We start from the raw sequence: 20,660 nt of genomic DNA, 5'->3' as shown, positions 1-20,660 counted from the left end.
GCTTCTTCCATCATATGGTGCCTCGTGGTGGAAGGGAAGAGGCAGCTCTCTCGGCACTCCGTCTTCATGACCTAATTACCTCCCAAGGCCCCACTTCTTCATACCATCACTTCATATATTGAGTTTAGGAGCCCAATATATGAATGTGGGTGGACACATTCAAAGCATAGCAAATATGTAGCTGCAGAAGAGAATAAGAAGCCCATGACATTGGATGGACAGGATTGAGAGGTACTATTTTAGAGTTGGAGGTGCTGTATTAATGCAGGAATGAATATGTTAAAAGGAAAAAGCCAGTAAAAATTGAGAGATGGTAAAATGAAAGAGAAACGGCTTATGAATAACGGAGCAATTCCCCACAATAAGGTTGGGGAGGGGATCCTAGATTCAGGTGAGGACCTTGCCACAGGAGGTTTCTGACAGGAGAATGGGAAGGAGAGTGAACATGGTTATTTTTACATAAATTATTAGGTGTAATTGTTTTTGAAATATTCATTTTTGCTTTCTCCATGTATTTTTCCCTTCATTTTCCCTGAGTAATCAGGATACTTTAGCTGTGCTTTCAAACTCAGGAGAAAGTTGTTCCTGATTTTGTTTTCTAAAGTCTATGCCCATTGAATAAGTGTTTGAGGAAATAAAGAGTTTCTGGGAAGAACATGAGATGGATGGAGGGAGTGAAGAGATATCCGACAATCCAGTAAGCAGTTTTGTTTTGTAAAGCCTATGCCAGTTGAATAAGTAAGTGTTTGAGGAAATAAAGAGTTTCTGGGAAGAACATGAGATGGATGGAGGGAGTGAAGAGGTATCTGACAACCCAGTGAGCAGGAAAGCTGCAACAGAGGCCCTCAGTGGAACATGCACTGACCACCAGGAAGCCAGGTCCTCAGCAAGGCCTCAGTTGCACCAAGCCTCTGCTTGTCCCAAGAGTGGTACACAAGTTCAGTCCACTAAGCTAAACACGCCACATTCGGGACACCACAGTGGTCTCAGTGTGAGCTCCTGTGGGAGCTGATTAATGCAGTAGATACCTAACTGAACCCTTGAGACATGAGTCAGACTAAGTGAGCCTCAAAATAACCAAGAATAACATTCCTGCTCAACCATTGCCACAAAACTATCAATCTATAACAAGGAAGAGAAAAAAGGCATTTCCCGAAAATATTTTTTAAAAGTATGATTCATATTTGCCATGTAAATGTGTAGTTGTCAAATTTGAGGGATTTCTGTCAAATAGCTCTATTTTTGTCAGCATTGGGGGAGGACAGCTCATCTTCTTGAGAGTGTGTGGGTATGGAGGGATTAGGAGAGAGAGGTAAAACTTTAGAGAGGCTGGTACAACGATCTTTACTCAGTTAAGCTAAAGAGTCACTCAGTACCCAGCATATGCTAGACACTGCTCTGGGCACTGGGAATATAAAGAAGGAAAGTACCAACAACCTGACCTTGAGCATCTTTCACTCTGGTGTAGGAAATGGGCAAAGTGGCTGGTTGTGGACTTACAGCAGATGAGTCCTTTTACACTCTGCTGGAGATTGCATACCATGGCATTGTGGTAATTATCATCTCCACTCAGCCCATGTGTAAGGTCCCAGGATGGGCCTAGCTAGGGCTGGGTGTAGCAGAGTATTACAGTGGAAATATAAAAACTTAAAAAGTGCTGAGAAATGGTGTGAGATGTCACAGATGCATGTACCCTAACTGGATTAAGAAAGCATTTATGTAAAAATTAAACTAAAAGGAGGCAGAGAAAAAAGAACTGTGTAGAAACCTGACGTTTTCATAATATTAAAGCAGAGACATACTGAGTACAAGAATCTGAAAAGCCTGGGGTTATTGATGGTGATGGTAAAAGAGAAGGACCCTGCATAATTTCAAAGTTGGAGACTTCTGGATATATGAGAAATTCTTATCATTATGGGATTCTGGGTGGCTGGTCTGTAGATAAACATCTCTTAAAGTTGAGAAAGTAAAATCTAAATGTATAGGGTGTTGAATATACATCAAAATGAATACTTACACCTCAAAACTAGGGCAGTTTGACGATATAAAGAAATCCTGTGAGTTTTGGGTAGTGATTTACTGGAGATGCTATTGAAGGGGAGGGAGAAGAGTAGGTTGAGAAAAAAATTGATTGGTTTTACTTTTCAATGTCAGGAGAAGTGTGAGCCCCTTTAAGCCTTTCGGTTAATGGCGGTATAGTTGAATCTTTACCCTATTGCAAATGATCCAGTAAACCTGGAAGAGAGCCAATGTTTAATTAAAGTCTGGATGCATAGAAAGTTATCACTGATGAGTTTAGCTGTGAGGAGAAAGTATGTTGTGGAAGCTCAAGAGAACTGATGAGTGCAGAAAGGAAAACAGAAGAACAAGGCACAGAGGAACACTGAAGAATTTCTCAAGAATGGCTTAATTTTAGTGGATAGAAAATTAAAGGGGGTGAAGAGTTTTAATGCCATCAACAGGCCTCTAAGATCTGAGGGGAACCAGAAGTTAAAGAGATTTTTCATGCTAATAGACACAGTAACACTAAATGGTGGTAATGGTCGTTTGGTCAAAATTCAGTCAGGAAGATGGAAGCTGCTTTTGGACTTAAAGTTCGGGTATATCAAGTGTTGATAGTTTTAATATAGAGAAACCGGAGTGTACAGCATGTTGGAAGAGTTGGAGAGGTGAAGGTCGGGCACTCTGCTAAGGACGATCTCAGCTAGGATCACAAATATGAGCAATTCTCAAGGAGCCAATTGAACATTTAAGAATTTCTGGATAGCTCCCACTAAACATGTCAGTGTACAGCAGCAAAATGGGTAGTTCTCAGCAGAGCTTTGGAAACCATGAATAGCTGTGTTAGAGAAAAATGACCTCTCTTTTCTTTCAGCTTCCCAAATCATATGCAGTTCCTCAAAGTGGTCAGCTGAAACCCCAAATCACACTAGTAATGTAGTTCTTGCCTTCTTTTTCTGCAATACAGAGGCAACCTTGGGAGGACATCATGGTGATGTTGTGTTGACAATATGCAATCCAGCAAAAGGATCCATCATGTATTTTACAATCTTCAACCTTTTACTAGGAATCAGTGAGACGTATTTTATAATCTTCAACCTTTTACTAGAAATCAGTGAGACTTATTTTACAATACAGTAATGTTTATGTTAGTGACACAGCAATAAAGCATATGCTTTATTATATAATTAATGTGCATAACATAAAAATATATGTTTAAGGCATGCAACATGATGTTTTGATATATATGTATGTATATACATTGTGAAATGAACATATTTTAGATAATTAATATATCTATCACCTTTTTATAGTTACTATTTGTGTGATAAATCAAATCTAAGATATGTCCTCTTGGAAAAGTTCAAGTATACAATAAGATATTGATAAGTATCATCACTATGCTCTAGGTTAGATCTCTAGAAATTATTCCTCTTGCATAATTAGAATTGTGTACCTTTTGACAAATATCATTCCATTTCTTCCTTCCCTCAGCCACTGACAACTGAGAACATCTGCTTATGTGAGTTCAATTATTATAGATTCTACAAAAAAGGGAAGTCATGAAGTATTTCCTATGCCTCACTTATTTCACTTAACACAATCTCTTCCAGCTCTATCCACGTTGTCTCAGGTGGCAGAATATCCTTCTTTTTTTAGGTTGAATAAGATTTCAGTCTCTCTCTCTCTCTCTGTTTCTCTGTTTCTCTTTCTCCGTGTGTGTGTGTGTGTGTGTGTGTGTGTGTAAATTTCTTTATCCATTTATCTGTTGAAAAGCTTTGAGGTTGTTTCCATATCTAGATGTTCTATCAATTTTTAAAACTGAAGTAAAAGTCTCTTGCTATTGTGTGCTGTCAATTTCTCCCAATAGACTTGCCAGCATTTATTTTATATATTCAGTTACCCTGATGTTGGATATATGTATATATTTATTTATATTTATTTAAAATTGTTATATCTTACTGTCAAACTGATATTATACAATGATTTTCTTTGTCTCCAGTTACAGCTTGTGACTTAAAGTCTATTTTGTATACTACAGATATAACCACCCCTGCTCTATTTTGGTTACCATTTGCATAAAGTAACTTTTATCATTCCTTTACTTTCAGTATGTGTGAGCTTATGTCTAAAGTTAGTCTGTTGCATAAAGCATATCACTGAATCTTGTTTATTCATTGAGCAATTTTAATGACTTTTGATTGTGCAGTTTAATCTATTTACATTTAAAGTGCTATTGTTAGGCAACAACTTACTATTGTCATTTTGTTAATTGTTTTATACCTCTTTTGCATTTTTTTCTTCCTATCTCATTATCTTCTTTATTATTTGGTGAATTGTTTGGTGTTTTGGTTTGATTCCTTTCCCTTTATCTTCTGTGTATCTACTATAGGTTTTTCCTTTTTGGTTACTAAGAGTCTTGTGCAAATATTATTGGAGTTATAAAAGTCTATTTTAATTTGAGAATAACTTAAATTCAATTGTGTACAAAAATCTGCACTTTACCACTCCCCACACTTTGTGTTTCTAAAGTCAGAATTTACTTCTTGTTTATAATATGAACCCATTACCAAAATTTTGCTCCAGTAGTTATTCTTAATACTTTTGTGTTTTAAATTTATAAGATAATTAATATATCTATCACCTCTTTATAGTTACTATTTGTGTGATAAATCAAATCTAAGATCTGTCCTCTTGGAAAAGTTCAAGTAAACAATAAGATATTGATAAGTATCATCATTATGCTCTACATTAGATCTCCAGAAATTATTCGTCTTGCATAATTAGAAATGTGTACCTTTTGACAAATATGCCATTTTAAAGTTATGGGTAATTTGCATACCACCATAATAATGTTATGTCATTCTCCATTTGACTGTATATTTGCCTTTACTTGTGAGATTTATACTTTCATATGCTTTTACTTTGTTCTTCAGCATACTTTTGATTTCATATGAAAAACTCCCTGAAACATTTCTTGTAAGGCATATCTAGTGGTGACAAATTTCATCAATTTTTGTTTGTCTGGAAAATATTCTATTTTTACTTCATTATGAAAGGATGACATTGCAGGTTATAGATTCTTAGTTGACATTTTTTTCAGTAATTCAACATGTAATCTCACGTTTTCTTGGTCTGTAAGATTTCTGTTGAGAAACCCACCGATAGTTTTATGGAGGTTTCCTTGTATGTGCCAAATAACTTTTCTCTAGTTCTTTCAAAATTATCTCTTTGTTTTCGGTTTTCAATAATGTAATTTTAATGTGATTTGATGTAAACATCTTTACGTTCAACCTATTTTGAATTCTGTGAGCTTCTTTAGTCGGGCTATTTTCATTCCCAGATTTGCAAAGTTTTGGGGGTATTTCTTTAAATAAGTTTTCTGCATCTTTCTTTCTTTTATCTCCTTCTGATACTCCATAAAGTGTGTGTGTGTGTGTGTGTGTGTGTGTGTGTGTATATATATATTTTTTTTTTTTTCTTGATTGTGTCCCATAATTTCTGGAGGCTCTCTTCACTCTTATTCATTCTTTTTTTTGTTTCAGTTTGGATTAATTTCAAATGACCTGTCTTTGACTTTGCTGATTCTTTCTTCTACACCATCAAGTTGGCTATTAAAGGTCTCTGCTGCATTTCTAAAATTCAGTCATTGAATTCTTCAGAATTTCTGTCTCTCTCTCTCTGAGTGTGTGTGAGTGTTTGCTATCTTGTTGTTGAACTCCAAATTTTGTTCTTGTATTGTTTTCCTGGTATTATTAAATGGTTTAATTCTGTCCTATTATACCTTATTAAGCTTTATTAGAAAAACTACTTTTAATTCTTTGTCACATGGCTGATAGATATTTGCAAGAAGTTTATTGTGTTCTTTTGAGGGTATTAAGTTTCTGTGTTTTTTTATGATCTGTATAGCTTTGCACAGGTGTCTTCACATTTGGAGAAGCAATCACCCTTGCAAACTTTAGGGACTGACTTCAGTTAGGAAAGAACTTCAACTTTGAAGCATGTGGACAGCATGGATGTACCGACAGAAAGGGTATGCTGGAGTGCGGTGCAACACTGGGTCTAGTGGAGTGGGGTACCATGTGCAGGGGTGTGTGTCAGATTTGTGTCTGCGAGATGGGAAGGTGGCTTGATGGCTTAGGCAGCTGGGGTCCATGTCGTTATCAACTGCTTGGTCATTGGTGGTAAAACATTTAGGGGACCTCCAGTAGCTGCAAAGGTTGCTGGGATTCTGAGTGGTGCCTGAGTCTAGCAGTGAATGTGCCTGGATAAGTATAAGCTGGTGTAATGAGCACAAGCTTCGGGGGCCAACTGTGGGCACATGCTGGGTGCTGGAGATGGAGCACCCAGAGCAGTGTTAGCTAGGGCAGTTCTGGTGAAGAGGATGCTAGGTTAGGCAGCTGAGGTTCATGACAGCAAGCACTGCAGGAGGAGAGATACATGGCAGAAGGTTCTCTGTATATTGTGACATGTTTTGTTTGAGACACACAAATTCCATTTCACAGGTCTAAACTACAGCAAACACCTACTGAGAGGACTGGGATTTAGGGGGTATGTACATGTGCCCATGTGTATAAGTCTTCACACGAGCCCTATAATGTAAATATCATTCCCATATATTTAAGAAAATGAAAGTAAGATTCAGGCCAAGTGAGTTTCTGTTCGAATGACTGACTTGCTAAATCACCATTAGAATAAGAGCCAAATTTGCTTAAGCTCAAATTATCTGATTTATTCACAAATTACTGTGTTTGCCAGTTCAGAAATAAAGTTTAATCATAAAATTTGGTTAAAATATTATAGAGTCCCATTTTCTCAAATGGCAAACCCCATCTCAAAGAGTATTCCTTAACTCATCCTTTAAGTTATTTAAAAAAAAAAAAAAAAAAACTCACATTCATTATATGCTTGATTCTTAGGCTTTTTATTTAATACATCATACAGTGTATACTTGTCGACCTCCTTTTAACTAAGTTCCTATTAAAATGACTGTAAAATGACCAAGGAACATACAAGCTAAAACAATGTAGAGCATGAGATGTGGCAGTTAAGAGTTTTGGTTTTGTCTTTGTTTGGGTTTTATTTTATATTTTGTTGGCAGTAAACTGCCTAATGATGGATTGATTAAACGTGAGCAATGTTTGCACACTCTGTCACCAGTGATGCTTGAGGTGGACATTGCAGGGATCCTTAGTAACTCCATGTTATCAGTGCAACTGATGTCTAATTTTCTTCTTCTTCCCTAGCCTTGGGGAGGCTGGATATTTTTCATGTTTGTTACCTCAGCTACTTAAAGCATTGCATCTTCACACTGTGCCCAATGGCAGGCAAAGGTAGCAATAGTGCAAGGTTTCTCTGTCCTATGTCTCTCATGGCCACATCTGAAACATTGGAGGGCATGGCCTTCCTGGGTGCTACATAGCTGTTGCAGCCTGATTCCTAATGATATGAGCCCTGCAACTAAAGGATCAACTTAGAAGTTGGCTAATCACAGAATATTCCCAATCAGACACGGTAAAATTCTGGTCTGTTTGCTTCCAGTCAACTCTATTTCCTTGTAGGCACAACCAAAATATTGTATAAACTATTGCAAAAGCCTAAAACTAGCTCATTTTATCCACTGCCCTTGATTCTCTGTTCATTACCCCAGTCTTTAAGTTACTGACCATTGCTTACAAACATAAAGAAATTACAGTCTCAAGTACAAAAGCACCCTACTTAATCTGATTTTTGTTAGCAGGCTCACCCTTTATAAAGTCTGGTAGAGAATGTAAATAGAAGATGCTTGAAAAGATTATGTGGTTCTATCTTATCAGCAGGAAGTATTACTTATATGCAGTAAGTAAGCATTCTTGCAATGCTTTACTATGCTTTAGGTGATAGGATTTGGCAAGTCCTTATTTTTTTTTTTTTTGTCTCTCAATATTCTGACCTACCACTTCTACCTAATCTCCGAGCTCTAGTATAGGAGGTAGGACAAAGCTACATGAAGAAATTAATACAGGTCAACATTTACTACCTATTATGCACAATTATTATGTATGTATGCAGTTCTATGAGATTTTATCTCACGTGTGGATTCAAGTAACCATTGCCACAATCAGGACCCAGCACTATTCCATAATTACAAACTCCCCAATGCCAACCTTTAATCATTGCATTCTTTCCCCACCCTTAATATCAGAACCCACTGATCTGTTCTCCATCACTATCAACTTTTGACTTTGAGAAAGTTATATGAATGAAATCATATAATATGCAACCCTTTGACATTAGTTGTTTTACTTAACATAATAACCCTGAGATCATCTGCATTATGGCTTGGATTAATAGTTCATTCGGTTATATTCCTAAGTAATATCACCTTGTTTAGATCTACTATGTTATTTTAATCCATTCACCCATTGAAGGACATTTAAGTTGATTCCACTTTTTGGCTATTTCAAATAAATCTGCTATGAATATATACATATGGAATTTATGTGAATCTAAGTTTTAATTTATCTAGAACAAATTATCAACAGTGTGGTTGATTGCTATATGATATGGTAAATATATGATTAAATTTATTTTTTATACATCAAATTGTTTTCCAGAGTGGCAATATTATTTTACGTTCTTACTAGCAATGCATGAAAGAATCAGTTTCTCCACATCCTCATCAGCATTTGGTATTCCCAGGATATTCTATTTTAGTTATTTTCACAGATGTGTATTGGTATCTTAATCATGATTGTAATTTATAACTTCCTGATGGCTAATGATGTTGAATATCTTTCCATTTGTTAGATATTTTATTTTTATATCTGTTGCAGGAAGTCAGGGACCCCGAACGGAAGGACCAACTGAAGTTGTGGCAGAAGAACATCAATTGTGAAGATTTCACGGACATTTATTAGTTCCCCAAATTAATATTTTTATACTTTCTTACACCTGTCTTTACTGTAATCTCTGAACATAAATTGTGAAGATTTCATGGACACTTATCACTTCCCTAATGAACATCCTTGTGATTTCCTATGCCCGTCTTTACTTTAATCTTTTAAGCTTGTCATCTTCTTTGTAAGCTGAGGAGGATGAAGGTCGCCTCAGAACCCCGTGATTGTGTCAACTGCACACATTGTTTGTAGAGCGTGTGTTTGAACATGAAATCCAGGCATCTTAAAAAAAGAACAGCATAACAGCGATGTTCAGGGAACGAGAGGTAACTTTGTACTGGCCGCCGGTGAGCCGGATGGAACAGAGCTATATTCCTCCTCTTTCATAAGCAAATAGGAGAAATTTTGCTGAATTCTTTTTCTCAGCAAGAAACATCCCTGAGAAAGAGAATGTGCCCTGAAAGTAGGCCTATAGATAGATGGCCCCTTTTTAAGGCGTCCCGTCTTTTATGGTTGAAGCCAATGGGATGAAATAAGCCCCGTCTCCTATAGTGCTCCCAGGCTTACTAGGATGGGAAATTCCCACCTAATAAATTGTGGTCAGACAGGTTACCTGCTCTCAAACTCTGTTTCCTGATAAGATGTTAACAATGACAATGTGTACCTGAAACTTCATTAGCAATTTTAATTTCTCCTCATCCGGTGGTCCTGTGATCTCACCCTGCCTCCATTTGCTTTGTGATATTTTATTACCTTGTGAAGTATGTGATCTCTGTGACCCACACCGTATTCGTGCACTCCCTCCCCTTTTGAAAGTTGCTAATAAAAACTTGCTGGTTTTACGGCTCGGGGAACATCACATATATCTTCTTGGGTAAAGTGTACTTTAAAAGTATTTTTCTGGTTCTCTCATTAGAGATTTGTTTTCTTACCACTGAATCTAGAGAGCAATTTACATATATGAATACAAGTCCTTTGAAGAATATGTGATTTATCAACATTTTACAAGTCTATAATTTGTCTTTTCATCTTCTTAACAGAAACTTTTGCAGAGTAAAGATTTCTAATTATGATGAAATATAATTTATCTTTTGTTCTTTTGTAGATTATGCCTATGGGTTATGTTTAAGAACTCTTGTATTTTTTAGTAGAGATGGGGTTTCGCCGTGTTAGCTAGGTTGGTCTCGATCTCCTGACCTCGCGATCCACCCGTCTCGGCCTCCCAAAGTGCTGGGATTACAGGCTTGAGCCACCGTGCCCGGCCAAAACTAGCTGGGAGAGTTGGGGGCGCCTGTAGTCCCAGCTACTTGGGAGGCTGAGGCAGGAGAATGGCGTAAACCCGGGAGGCGGAGCTTGCAGTGAGCTGAGATCCGGCCACTGCACTCCAGCCTGGGCGACAGAGCGAGACTCCGTCTCAAAAAAAAAAAAAAAAGAACTCTTAATCTAAGCCTAAATCACAAAGAGTTTGTTCGATATTTTCTTCTAAAAGTTATATACATTTTTATGTTTACATTTGTAATCCATTTTAAACTAATTATATGTAAGGTATAAAGCTGTAAGATATAGTTTAAGGTTTGCTTTGTTTTGTTTTTATATGAATGTCCAAATGTTCCAACAAAATTTGCTAAAACGAAGAGCTTTCCTTCATTGACTTGCTTTTGTAGCTCAGTCAAAAATCTGTTGGCCATTCTTCTGTAGGGCTACTTCTGCATTCTCTCTTCAGTACTATTATACTATTTGTCTACTCCTCTACCAGGATAATTCTGTCTTGATTGTTGCAGCTATACAGTGTCTAAATCATTTAGTGTGTTTTTCCATTTGTTAATTTTTCCTCTTCACAGTTTATAAGTTTTTTTTTTTATCATTCATTGTACTTTAAATATAATGCACACTATTAATAGGTCACCTGATATTGTATAAAATTTGCTTTCCTTAACTAAACTTTGCTTTATGTTGATGTGTTCTCTGGATTTGATTTGTTGGCATGTGTTCATACATTTCCTGTTTTACATGTAACTAAAATTAGACTTTAGTTATTCTTTATTGTGTTATCCAAGGTTTGCGATCAGGGTATCTTGAACTGTCATTGCTTTGGGAAGCTTTCAGTCAAGCAAGTGTTATCTGTTTCCCACCAAGGAGCAGCAGTCTCCAGAATGTCAACCCACTGAATAGGTGGCAGTTGTGATCATCACCAAGAAAGATGCAACTTACATAGGTAAAACAGTACTTTACTCACATAGAGAAGGACAGAGTAGCATCAGAATTAACAGTGAGTGTTGGTCCCTTAAGGCCAGTGGGTATCACCTGATGATGGATGCAGGAAGATGATCTGTAGGCATGCATCTTGTGCTGTAGGCAAAGGACCTGTTTGCTTCTTGCCAGAAATGGAAGATGAGAGGGCTGGGCCGGGTGCATAAACAAAGATGCTTAAGCAGAACAGAGAAGTACACATCAAGCCCGAACCAAAGAAAAATATTCCAAAATAAGGAGATCAGCTCACACAGGCTGTGAGTGTGCCTTATTTTTATGCAAGAAATTTTTCCAGACCCCAGGCCACACTCATGCAACTGTGCAATGGTTGTCAGGCTGTGAATGGCTGCCTAGCCCAGCACTTTCCTTTCCAAAACAATTCTCTTGTTGGTATTATATGATTGAGAAAAGTCTGTAAAAATTTCAAGGAATAATTGAGCATTTTAAAAATGCAGTTTTTTTTTGTTAAAATGTTTCCTTTCATATATTTTGACATTTAAATATCTCTAAGTGGAGAAGTAACATCAGTAAGATGGCACAGTAGGAGGCACCGCCTTCATGCCCCGCAAAGAACAAATTAGATAGCTAACATGAAAATATACAGCCTTGAGAGGGCTAAAGATTTTAATTAAGAACCTGCAGCAAAACACAAACAAAAGCCACACAGAAAACATCTTTGGAGAGAATGGCATACCTGGGATGTCTGGCGATGGCTGTGAAGACAACAAAGGGCAGGGACTCTCAGGATCAGCAACTTGGCAGATGCCACCACGATCCCCAGTGGCCTTTTCTACAGAGGATATTGATAGTTTTCACCACTAGGTAACTGTCAGGTCTCTGAACCCAGGCACGTATATGCCCAGATGGCCTGAAGTCACTGAAGAATCACAAAAGAAGTGCAAATGCCCTGCCTCACCTTAACCGATGACATTCCACCACAAAAGAAGTGAAAATAGCCGGTCGGTCCTTGCCTTAAGCAATAATATTATCTTGTGAAATTCTTTTTCCTGGCTCATCCTGGCTCAAAAACTCCCCCACTGAGCACCTTGTGACTCCCACTCCTGCCCGCCAGAGAACAACCCCCCTTTGACTGTAATTTTCCTTTACCCACCCAAATCCTATAAAACGGCCCCACCCTTATCTCCCTTCGCTGACTCTGTTTTCGGACTCAGTCCGCCTGTACCCAGGTGAAATAAACAGCCATGTTGCCCACACAAAGCCTGTTTGGCGGTCTCTTCACACGGATGCGCATGACAATAACCAACAATCACTGCTACCGTAAAACCCTCAGAGAGGGAGATACTGTGTATTCCTCTCCCAAAAAAGGGTAACTTTTGTGCTACCCAGAACCCAGGCCACCAACTTCTTAAACCTATGCATGCCCCAAACCCTGGAGTGGCAGCTGCTCCATGCATGCCCAAACTTCAGACCTAAGCTCCACATCACACCATGTGTGCCCATATCTCAGACATCAAAACCACTTCTGCTGCAGTCTACACCCACCCTAAGTCCTGGAGCCAGGGGTGCTCTGTGCACTCTGGAAGTGCAGTAGTGGGAGTTGGTTTCCCTGCTATGCAGGTCCGCAGTCATAGCTGATCCTGGGCCCAAGCTCTGTGCCGCTGGGGTTGTGGGGTTCAGCCACTCCTGTGGTTTGACATAATGAAGAAGGATCCCCAGTACTGGTGCAGTGGATACTGAATCCCAGACAGGAGTACACTCCAAAGTTGGCTCTTGTTTTGGCTCTTGTCTCCAGATGGCATTGAGCTTGGCTCACGGGGACTGGGTAAGGGAATGGGAATGCACACCATGTACTCCTCACCCTGGGGGAATGCAGCTGCATGAATTTTCAGCAGCTTTCCAAACTGAGCACAGGGCTTGTGAGGACTGTGGTATTCACCTAAGGACAGCAGATGTCTGCAAATCAAAAATATTGAAAACAATGATATCTGTACGGAACATGTACAGATGTTTTTTCTTGTCATTATTCCCCAAACAATACAGTAGTATAACGACTATTTACATAGCATTTACATTGTGTTAGGTATTATATGTAATCTAGAGATGATTTAAAGTATGCAGAAGGATGTTGATGTGGTTTGGCTATGTCCCCGCTCAAATATCTTGAATTGTAACTCCCACAATTCCAACATGCTGTGGGAGGAACCTGGTGGGAAGTGACTGAATCACGGGGCTGAGTCTTTCCCATGCTGTTATTGTAATAGCGAAAAAGTCTCATGAGATCTGATAGTTTTAAAAATGGGAGTTTCCTTGCACAAGCTCTTTCTCCTTGCCTGCCACCATCCATGTAAGCTGTGACTTGCTCCTCCTTGTCTTTTGCCATGATTGTGAGACCTCCCCAGCCATGCGGAACTGTAAGTCCATTAAACTTCTTTTTCTCTCCAGTCTTGGGTATGTCTTTATCAGCAGTGTGAAAAAGGAGTCATACAGAGGTGCATAGGTTATATGCAAATATCACCTAATTTTATATAAGGGAAGTGAGTATCCCTGGCATATCCAGGAACCAATCCACTATGGATATCAGGGGATGACAATAATGTATGCCTACATATTATGTTGTACATTTTGAATATATAAAATTTTTATTTGCCAATTATACCTCAATAAAGCTAGAGCAAAAGAAAAGTAATCTCAATGTGTTAAAGTTTAATTGTTTTGATTTTGATCTTCAGTGCATATTTTATTAATATCAAATTAGCATTCTTTTCTAATTAATGCTTTTTGCATTAAAATTTATTCTGTTTGATATTAATATTACCAACCACCAATTCTTTCATTATTTTTGTTTTCTGTTTGCTTTTTTCAAAAAAAAAATTGATCTTGGATCTCTCTCCGCCACCTAGGCTGGAGTGCAGTGGTGTTATCATGGCTCACTGCAGCCTCGACCTCCCAGGTTTAGGTGATCCTCCCGCCTCAGCCTCCGGAGTAGTTAGGACTACAAATGCTTTCCACCGTGTCCTGTTAGGTTTGTATTTTTTGTAGATGCAGGCTTTCATCATGTTGCGCTGGCTGGTCTCAAACTCCTGAGCTCAAGTGATCCTCTAGCCTCTGCTTCCCAGAGTGCTGGGTTATATGTGTGAGCCCCCATGCCCAGCTGCTTTTGTCTTTATTTAGGATTTTGACTGTTTATTTTATTTTCATCTTATGTGTATGATTTTTATGTGGTATGTGTAATGAAAAGGTTTTTCAGTGAAAGCCAACAAAAATTTTTTTTGTGGGTTGGAATTCAATGCAGGTGCCCTGTAGAAAGGCTTACCCTATGGGAGTGTAGCCTGGGTTGGGCTTCTTTGGCGGAACTTGCTTCTTGCAGAGCATATTTCTAAGCCTGCCTTGACACCAGACAATGTAAGCTCGTGGGCACACAGTTTAGAGGAATGCCGGGAAAGCTGGTCACCTGGCCTTGGAAGGTCTTAAGGAAGCTCTTAGGCCCAATCAGCTCACTGTCTGGAAATGCAGAGAAAGTTCCTGTGGTAATTATCAGAAAATCCTTATTTATGCAGGGTCTTTGGACATACCACTTAACTGTACTTTTGAAAATCATACCTGAGAGTCTTTGTCTTGGAAAAGAGGAGCTTAACCAAGTCACAGTTTTGGTTGATGTTTTGATTTAAAATCTATTATCATAATGCATTTTTCCTGCATTTTGGAGAAGTAGACATATTTAGCCATATTACAGTTTTTCTTCTCACTGCTTCTTATTTCTACTTTGTAAATATTACATTTTAAATAAAATAAGTTATTACCTATAGGTTTTTAAATGGCATAATTAAGTGTATATTTCTTCTAGGCAATGGCAAGGATGATAGTGTATTTACTAACAATAAATAAGACTCACTGAGACTTTACTGATTGCCAGATAGCATCCTTTAATAAAAAGAGCTGACTTTATATCAAATTAATCCTCACATCATCTTCATGAAGTCAATACTATTACTATAGCTAGTAATATAATAGGGATATGGCTACCACAGCTTTCTTTTGGTTAGTACTTTTGTAATATATTTTCCTCAATGTTTTATTTTCAAAATTTCCATGTCTAAAAGCTATTTCTGTAATAGGCAACATATGGTTGGTTTTTAAATGCAGTTTGACAATATTAATCTTTTAATTGGAGTATTTATTCTACTCACATAATATAAGATCTGCTATCACTGGCCTTGCATTCATCATGTTACTTTGTGTTTTCTGTTTGAATTAATTATGTTATGATATTTTTTAACTGTTTTTGCTTATTTTGAAATGATAAAATATTTATCATTTTAATGTATTAACTTATTTGTATATTATTTCTTTATTGTTTTATTGTCGCCTGAAGACCACAAATTGCATCATTGGCTTATTATACTGTAATAAATTTTTGCTTTTATCACTTTTCCAATAAAGTTGGACTCTTAGATGATTTGAAACCAGTAGGTTACTCCTTTCCCATTTTTTGCAATATTTTTACCTGCATTTCTAATGCTACCTACAACGAAACCTTCACACTGTGCCTACTTCTTTGCAAATTTTGGTGCTTTCTTTTCTTTCAGGTTTTCTGTACATCAGCTCTGTATTGCCATTTTACTTCTTACAGAACTCTCTCGTGTATTCCTCTTAAGATGGGCTGCTTGCAGTTGGGTGCAGTGGTTTGCCCGTAATCCCAGCACTTTGGGAGGCCAAGGCTGGTGGATCACCTGAGGTCAGGAGTTTGAGATCAGCTTGACCAATATGGTGAAACCTCGTCTCTACTAAAAATTCAAAAATTAGCTGGGTGTGGTGATTTGGGAGGCTGAGGCAGGAGAATCACTTCATCCAGGAAGTAGAGGTTGTAGTGAGCCGAGACTGTGCCACTGCACTCCAGTCTGGGCGACAGACTCAAAAAAAAAAAAAAAGAGAGAGATGGGCTTGCTGGCAACAAATTCTCTTTTTCTTTGTCTACTATTATTTTTATTACATATTCAATTTGGAAGAATGTTTTCCTGGCTCCAGAATTCTAGACTGACAGGTATTTTTCTTTCAGAATATGAAACATTTCATTCCACTATTTTCTTGCTTCAGTTTTTTTTTGTTGTTGTTGTTGTTAATAAATAAGCTGCCATTTTATTATTCTACCCCTGATGGTAATGCATACTTTTTAGCCACTTTTTGGAGAGTCTAGTACTTCTTTAGTAGTCAGTTTTCTGGGATGCTGTGCAATCTCAGCATCTCCATTCTCAAATGGGTTCACACATATGATTTTGTTTCTTATCCAGACTTTCCCTATTATTGGGTTGACAGAACATTACTTCTAGCTTTATATGTCCTGAGCAGAGGCAGAAGTCTTCATGAAACAGATTATTAAATCACCTATAAGTCAAAAAAGAAATTGCAAGGGAAAATAGAAAATATGTTTGGACGGGGCAGTGGCTAAATCCTGTAATCCCAGTGCTTGGGAGGCAGGAGGATCATTTGAGGTGAGGAGTTCAAGACCTGCCTGGGCAGCATGGTGAGACCCCATCTCTAAAAAAAAAAAAAAAAAAAAAAGGAAAACTTAGGTAGGTGTGGTGACACACTTGGTAGTCCCAGCTAACTGAAAGGCTGAACTGGGAGGATCGCTTCTGCTCAGGAGTTTGAGGCTGCAGTGAACTATGATCATCCCACTGCACTCCAGCCTGGGCAACAGAGTGAGACATACAGACACACACACACACACACACACACACACACACACAGTTTTTTCAACTGAAAGATAATAAAAACGCAGAATATCAAAGCAGTTCTTTAAGGGAAATATATAGCTTTAAATATTCCCGTTAGAAAATAAGTCATAAATGAAAACTAATAAAAGTCATAGATTCCTAGAATAACAAAAAGAAATGTTTTTATAAAGAGACACATTTAATATATCAAAGATTAGCGAAAGGACATACAAGATTAAAACTAATTACAAAATGGAATGAACAACAGTCTGAATTAAACCAAATCTTGCAACCTTCTCTTAAATATTGTGATGTCTTCTGCTCGCTGACCCTACCACAGATGCCTTTTTCTACCTCTGATTCTAAACAAATTTTATCATCCTCCCCATTACCAGTTGGATGGGCGACAGCATCTCAAACTTAGCATATCCAAAGCTGAGCTGTGGGTGCTGCTCACCCCCTAGTGTCTGCAATATATTTCCCTCATGCATCCCCCTCTGCACAGAAAATAGAAATCCATTCTTGAAGTGGGCTGGGCCCTCAGACTCAACTATCCTTGAATCTATTCCTTGTTATACACACCTTAGCACATATAAACTAGCAGACCCCACTGACTGTAACTTCCCAGAGATGTTTAGATTCTCACCCCTGCTAGGTGCCTCCCCTGTTACCATCTGTGCTTTGGATACTAGTTTCTTATCTGGTTTCCGTGCCTCTCCCCCGCCTCTTGGATTTTACTATCAACAAGCAGCCAGAGTGACTACATTGAAATGAATCGAGTCAAGTCAACCTCTTTTAAAATTCTTCAGTTACATCTTATTTTGTGGAGAATAAACACCAAAGTGCATATATTTAAATGCCCATGTGACCTCTCATGTCTGGTTCCTACATGAGATCATCAAACTCACCTTCTGCTGCAGACCCACTGGCCAATTTCACTTCAGCCACGCAGGCCTTTGGGCATGCAGATCAGTTTCACTCTCACACCAGCCCCTCATACATGCTCTTCCTGCTGCCCAGACACGCGCTCCCTGGCTCCTATCTCTGCATAGCCCACTTTCTTAGGTCTTTCTTAATGTCACCTTACCGTTGAAAAGCTCCTGACTATCTTCTCTAAAGCAGGAATGCCCCACCTCCACGTGCCACATTTCTGCCTCCATTCCCTGCTTTATTTTACATCTTAGTACTCAGCATTATTCCTGTTTTTTGTTTTCATGGCCTATTTCCTCCACAAAATGGAAACAGCTCAAGGGTGGGCACTGCAGTTTGTTGTGTTCACTGCTCTGCCTCAGCCTGTCTGAACACTAATGGTTACATGCTTGGAATTCAATAAACTGAATTGCCTGATTGGCTGAATGAATTTGTTTTTTTCCCCAGCTCAGCTGGAGGTTGAACACGCCTCATTGCTTAGGTTGTGTGGGTTTTGACGCAGCCTGAGGACAAATGCTTAGTAAGTATAGAGTCAGTCCTTAATTCAGTGTGTCAGAAGAAATCCAGGTGTATCACACTGGATTTTCTCCATTTACCATCATGGTAATTTACCTAGAGTTAATTCTGCTAGAAAGTTTACAACAAAGGCAGTAGGACTGGGCAGAATATACTCTCCTGTGACAGAAGAGGGTTTTTTTTTATTATTAAACCTTTTGATTTTCCTTATGAGAACCATTCTTAGATTCTAACAAGGCCTCTGGTCACTATTACATTGTCACAACAAAATGAAGATGACATCAAGCGTGGGAGCAGTGGCACATGAAATAGCTTTAAATGGCCTGAACCTTGCTGAGCCCATTAAGAACTAGAAAGTTGTGGTAATAAATGCAGCTCCATCAGAACACCTGCATTATTCTCTGCAGGAATTCTCAGCACATCCCTGAAGGAAGGAAAGGGCAGCTTCCCAAGCTCCGTGCCCTGGTCAAGGAGACTGGCAGTATAACAGTAGGAAGAAGGAGAGAATAGTCTTCCCATTTTTAGAGGTCTCACTCCCTTCCTTCCTACTTACCTGTGAGTTGAGTCCTAAGAGGCCAAGATTTCTACAAAGAGAAAATAAACAGTTCAAAATCGACAGAAATCAGACATGGGGAAACATTCTAGAAGTGATAAGATTTTTGTATGAAAATATTATGAATTTTAGAATTAAATTATCAGTGTATTAAAAATATTAATGTATAACTAAATGTAGATTTTATTCTGAATATTAACAAGGGGAAATTAAGACTACAAAAGAGTTTCACTATGTAATCTTCTGGATTGCCATAGCAGAGGAAGCACTCAATAGTGATTTCAGCACTCCTTTTATACAATAGATTTTTTGGCTTCTATAAAAGGCCTAGGTTTTTACACAAGGCTTCTCTCCCCAACTTGCACATATTTAAATCAATTTGCAAAAAGCCATTTCCAGGCATCACTTCTTTCTCCTGATAAACATTAGAATATCCACAACATAATTTTACGAGAGTTACCCAGACTTGACGTTGACCTGGAAGTTCTTCATACAAGCAATACCTTTACTATTTTTGGAGAAATCAGAAATGCATTTCTGTTACAGAATCTCCAATTAGTGCGATTAAAGACTTTGCTGCTATCTGAAGGGTGTGCAAAAATCTGCTACTTGACCTGCTCTCTACATGACTCAGCACATTTAAAGAGGGGGTGATATGAAGAATGTCACCCTGGTCAATTAGCCAACATAATCAAATGCATGCAAAACAATAATAAAAAGGATTCCTTAATAGCATTCAGTGCTATTATTAGTGGCAACATAAACTTTTTAAATAAAATAATATATGGCAAACTATTAGTTGTAGAAACCAAATATATTGTATATATTTATGTATTTCTAGTATTGCTATCAACCACTGATTTATTTTTAAACAATATTGACCGAGTGCTACCTATGAACCAAGCACTACATAAAGGCCTGTTTCTGTGACAAGCAAACAAGGCAGTATCTGCCCTCATGGAACATGAAGACTATTGGGGAGATAGAAAATAAACAGGGGAGTGAACAGATAAAGAGGGGACTTTAAAAATTTAAACCTAAGAAAATTCCAAATAAAATATGTAGATACTCCTCCTTATATGACACAAAGTGCAATTTTTCTGCCTTTAAGTGTGGACTGGATTTAGAACATATTTTTATAAAATGAAATAGAGAAAAAAATGTATTAACTTTGCAGTGGAGAAAGACAGCAGATATCTTCAGGCTTCCAGGACATCATGTGACGATAAGCACACTTCATTCTGTGGTATTCTTCCCCTACACCCATAACCCCAGACTAATTATGAGAAAATGTCAGACAAACACAGACTCAAGATGTGTTTTGGAGGCAAGTCTCATGAGGTTGGATATGGACTGTCTAGAGGAGGCAGGGAGGTGTAGCAGTAAAGCTTGACCCACCGGTTTCCAGATTAAGCTGCTGGTTTTTGTTGGATTTATCATTTAGGGAGATAAAATGGATTTGAGACTGTTTTGGTATGGAAATCTGATGGTTGAGATACTCAGGTTGCATATGTGATCATGAAGCACCACAAAGATACCTAGAGTTTCTATATCCATGTGGGAGTTGTTAGCATAGAACAGTAATTTGAAAATAGATCCCAGGAAGGGATGAAAGGTTCCCTGAGGGGACAAGGGGAGAAGGGACCAACAAGCAAAGCAAAGGAGGCAAGAACAGAAAGGCTGAGGGATAATAATAATAAAAAAACTAGACAAAAAAGAATCCGAGAGATGAGAGGCTTTCAGGAACAACAGAATTAGCAGCTGTGTTGAATACAGTTCAGAGGTTGAGAAGGCAGGAAGATGATCCATACAGCTTGTCAGAGAGCAGGACAAATGACTTCCAGGACAATGTCAGGG

The sequence above is a fragment of the Trachypithecus francoisi genome, unplaced genomic scaffold, assembly GCF_009764315.1.
Source record: "Trachypithecus francoisi isolate TF-2019V2 unplaced genomic scaffold, Tfra_2.0 Lachesis_group4, whole genome shotgun sequence".
Lineage (NCBI taxonomy): Eukaryota > Metazoa > Chordata > Mammalia > Primates > Cercopithecidae > Trachypithecus > Trachypithecus francoisi.
This window is presented reverse-complemented; position numbering follows the sequence as displayed.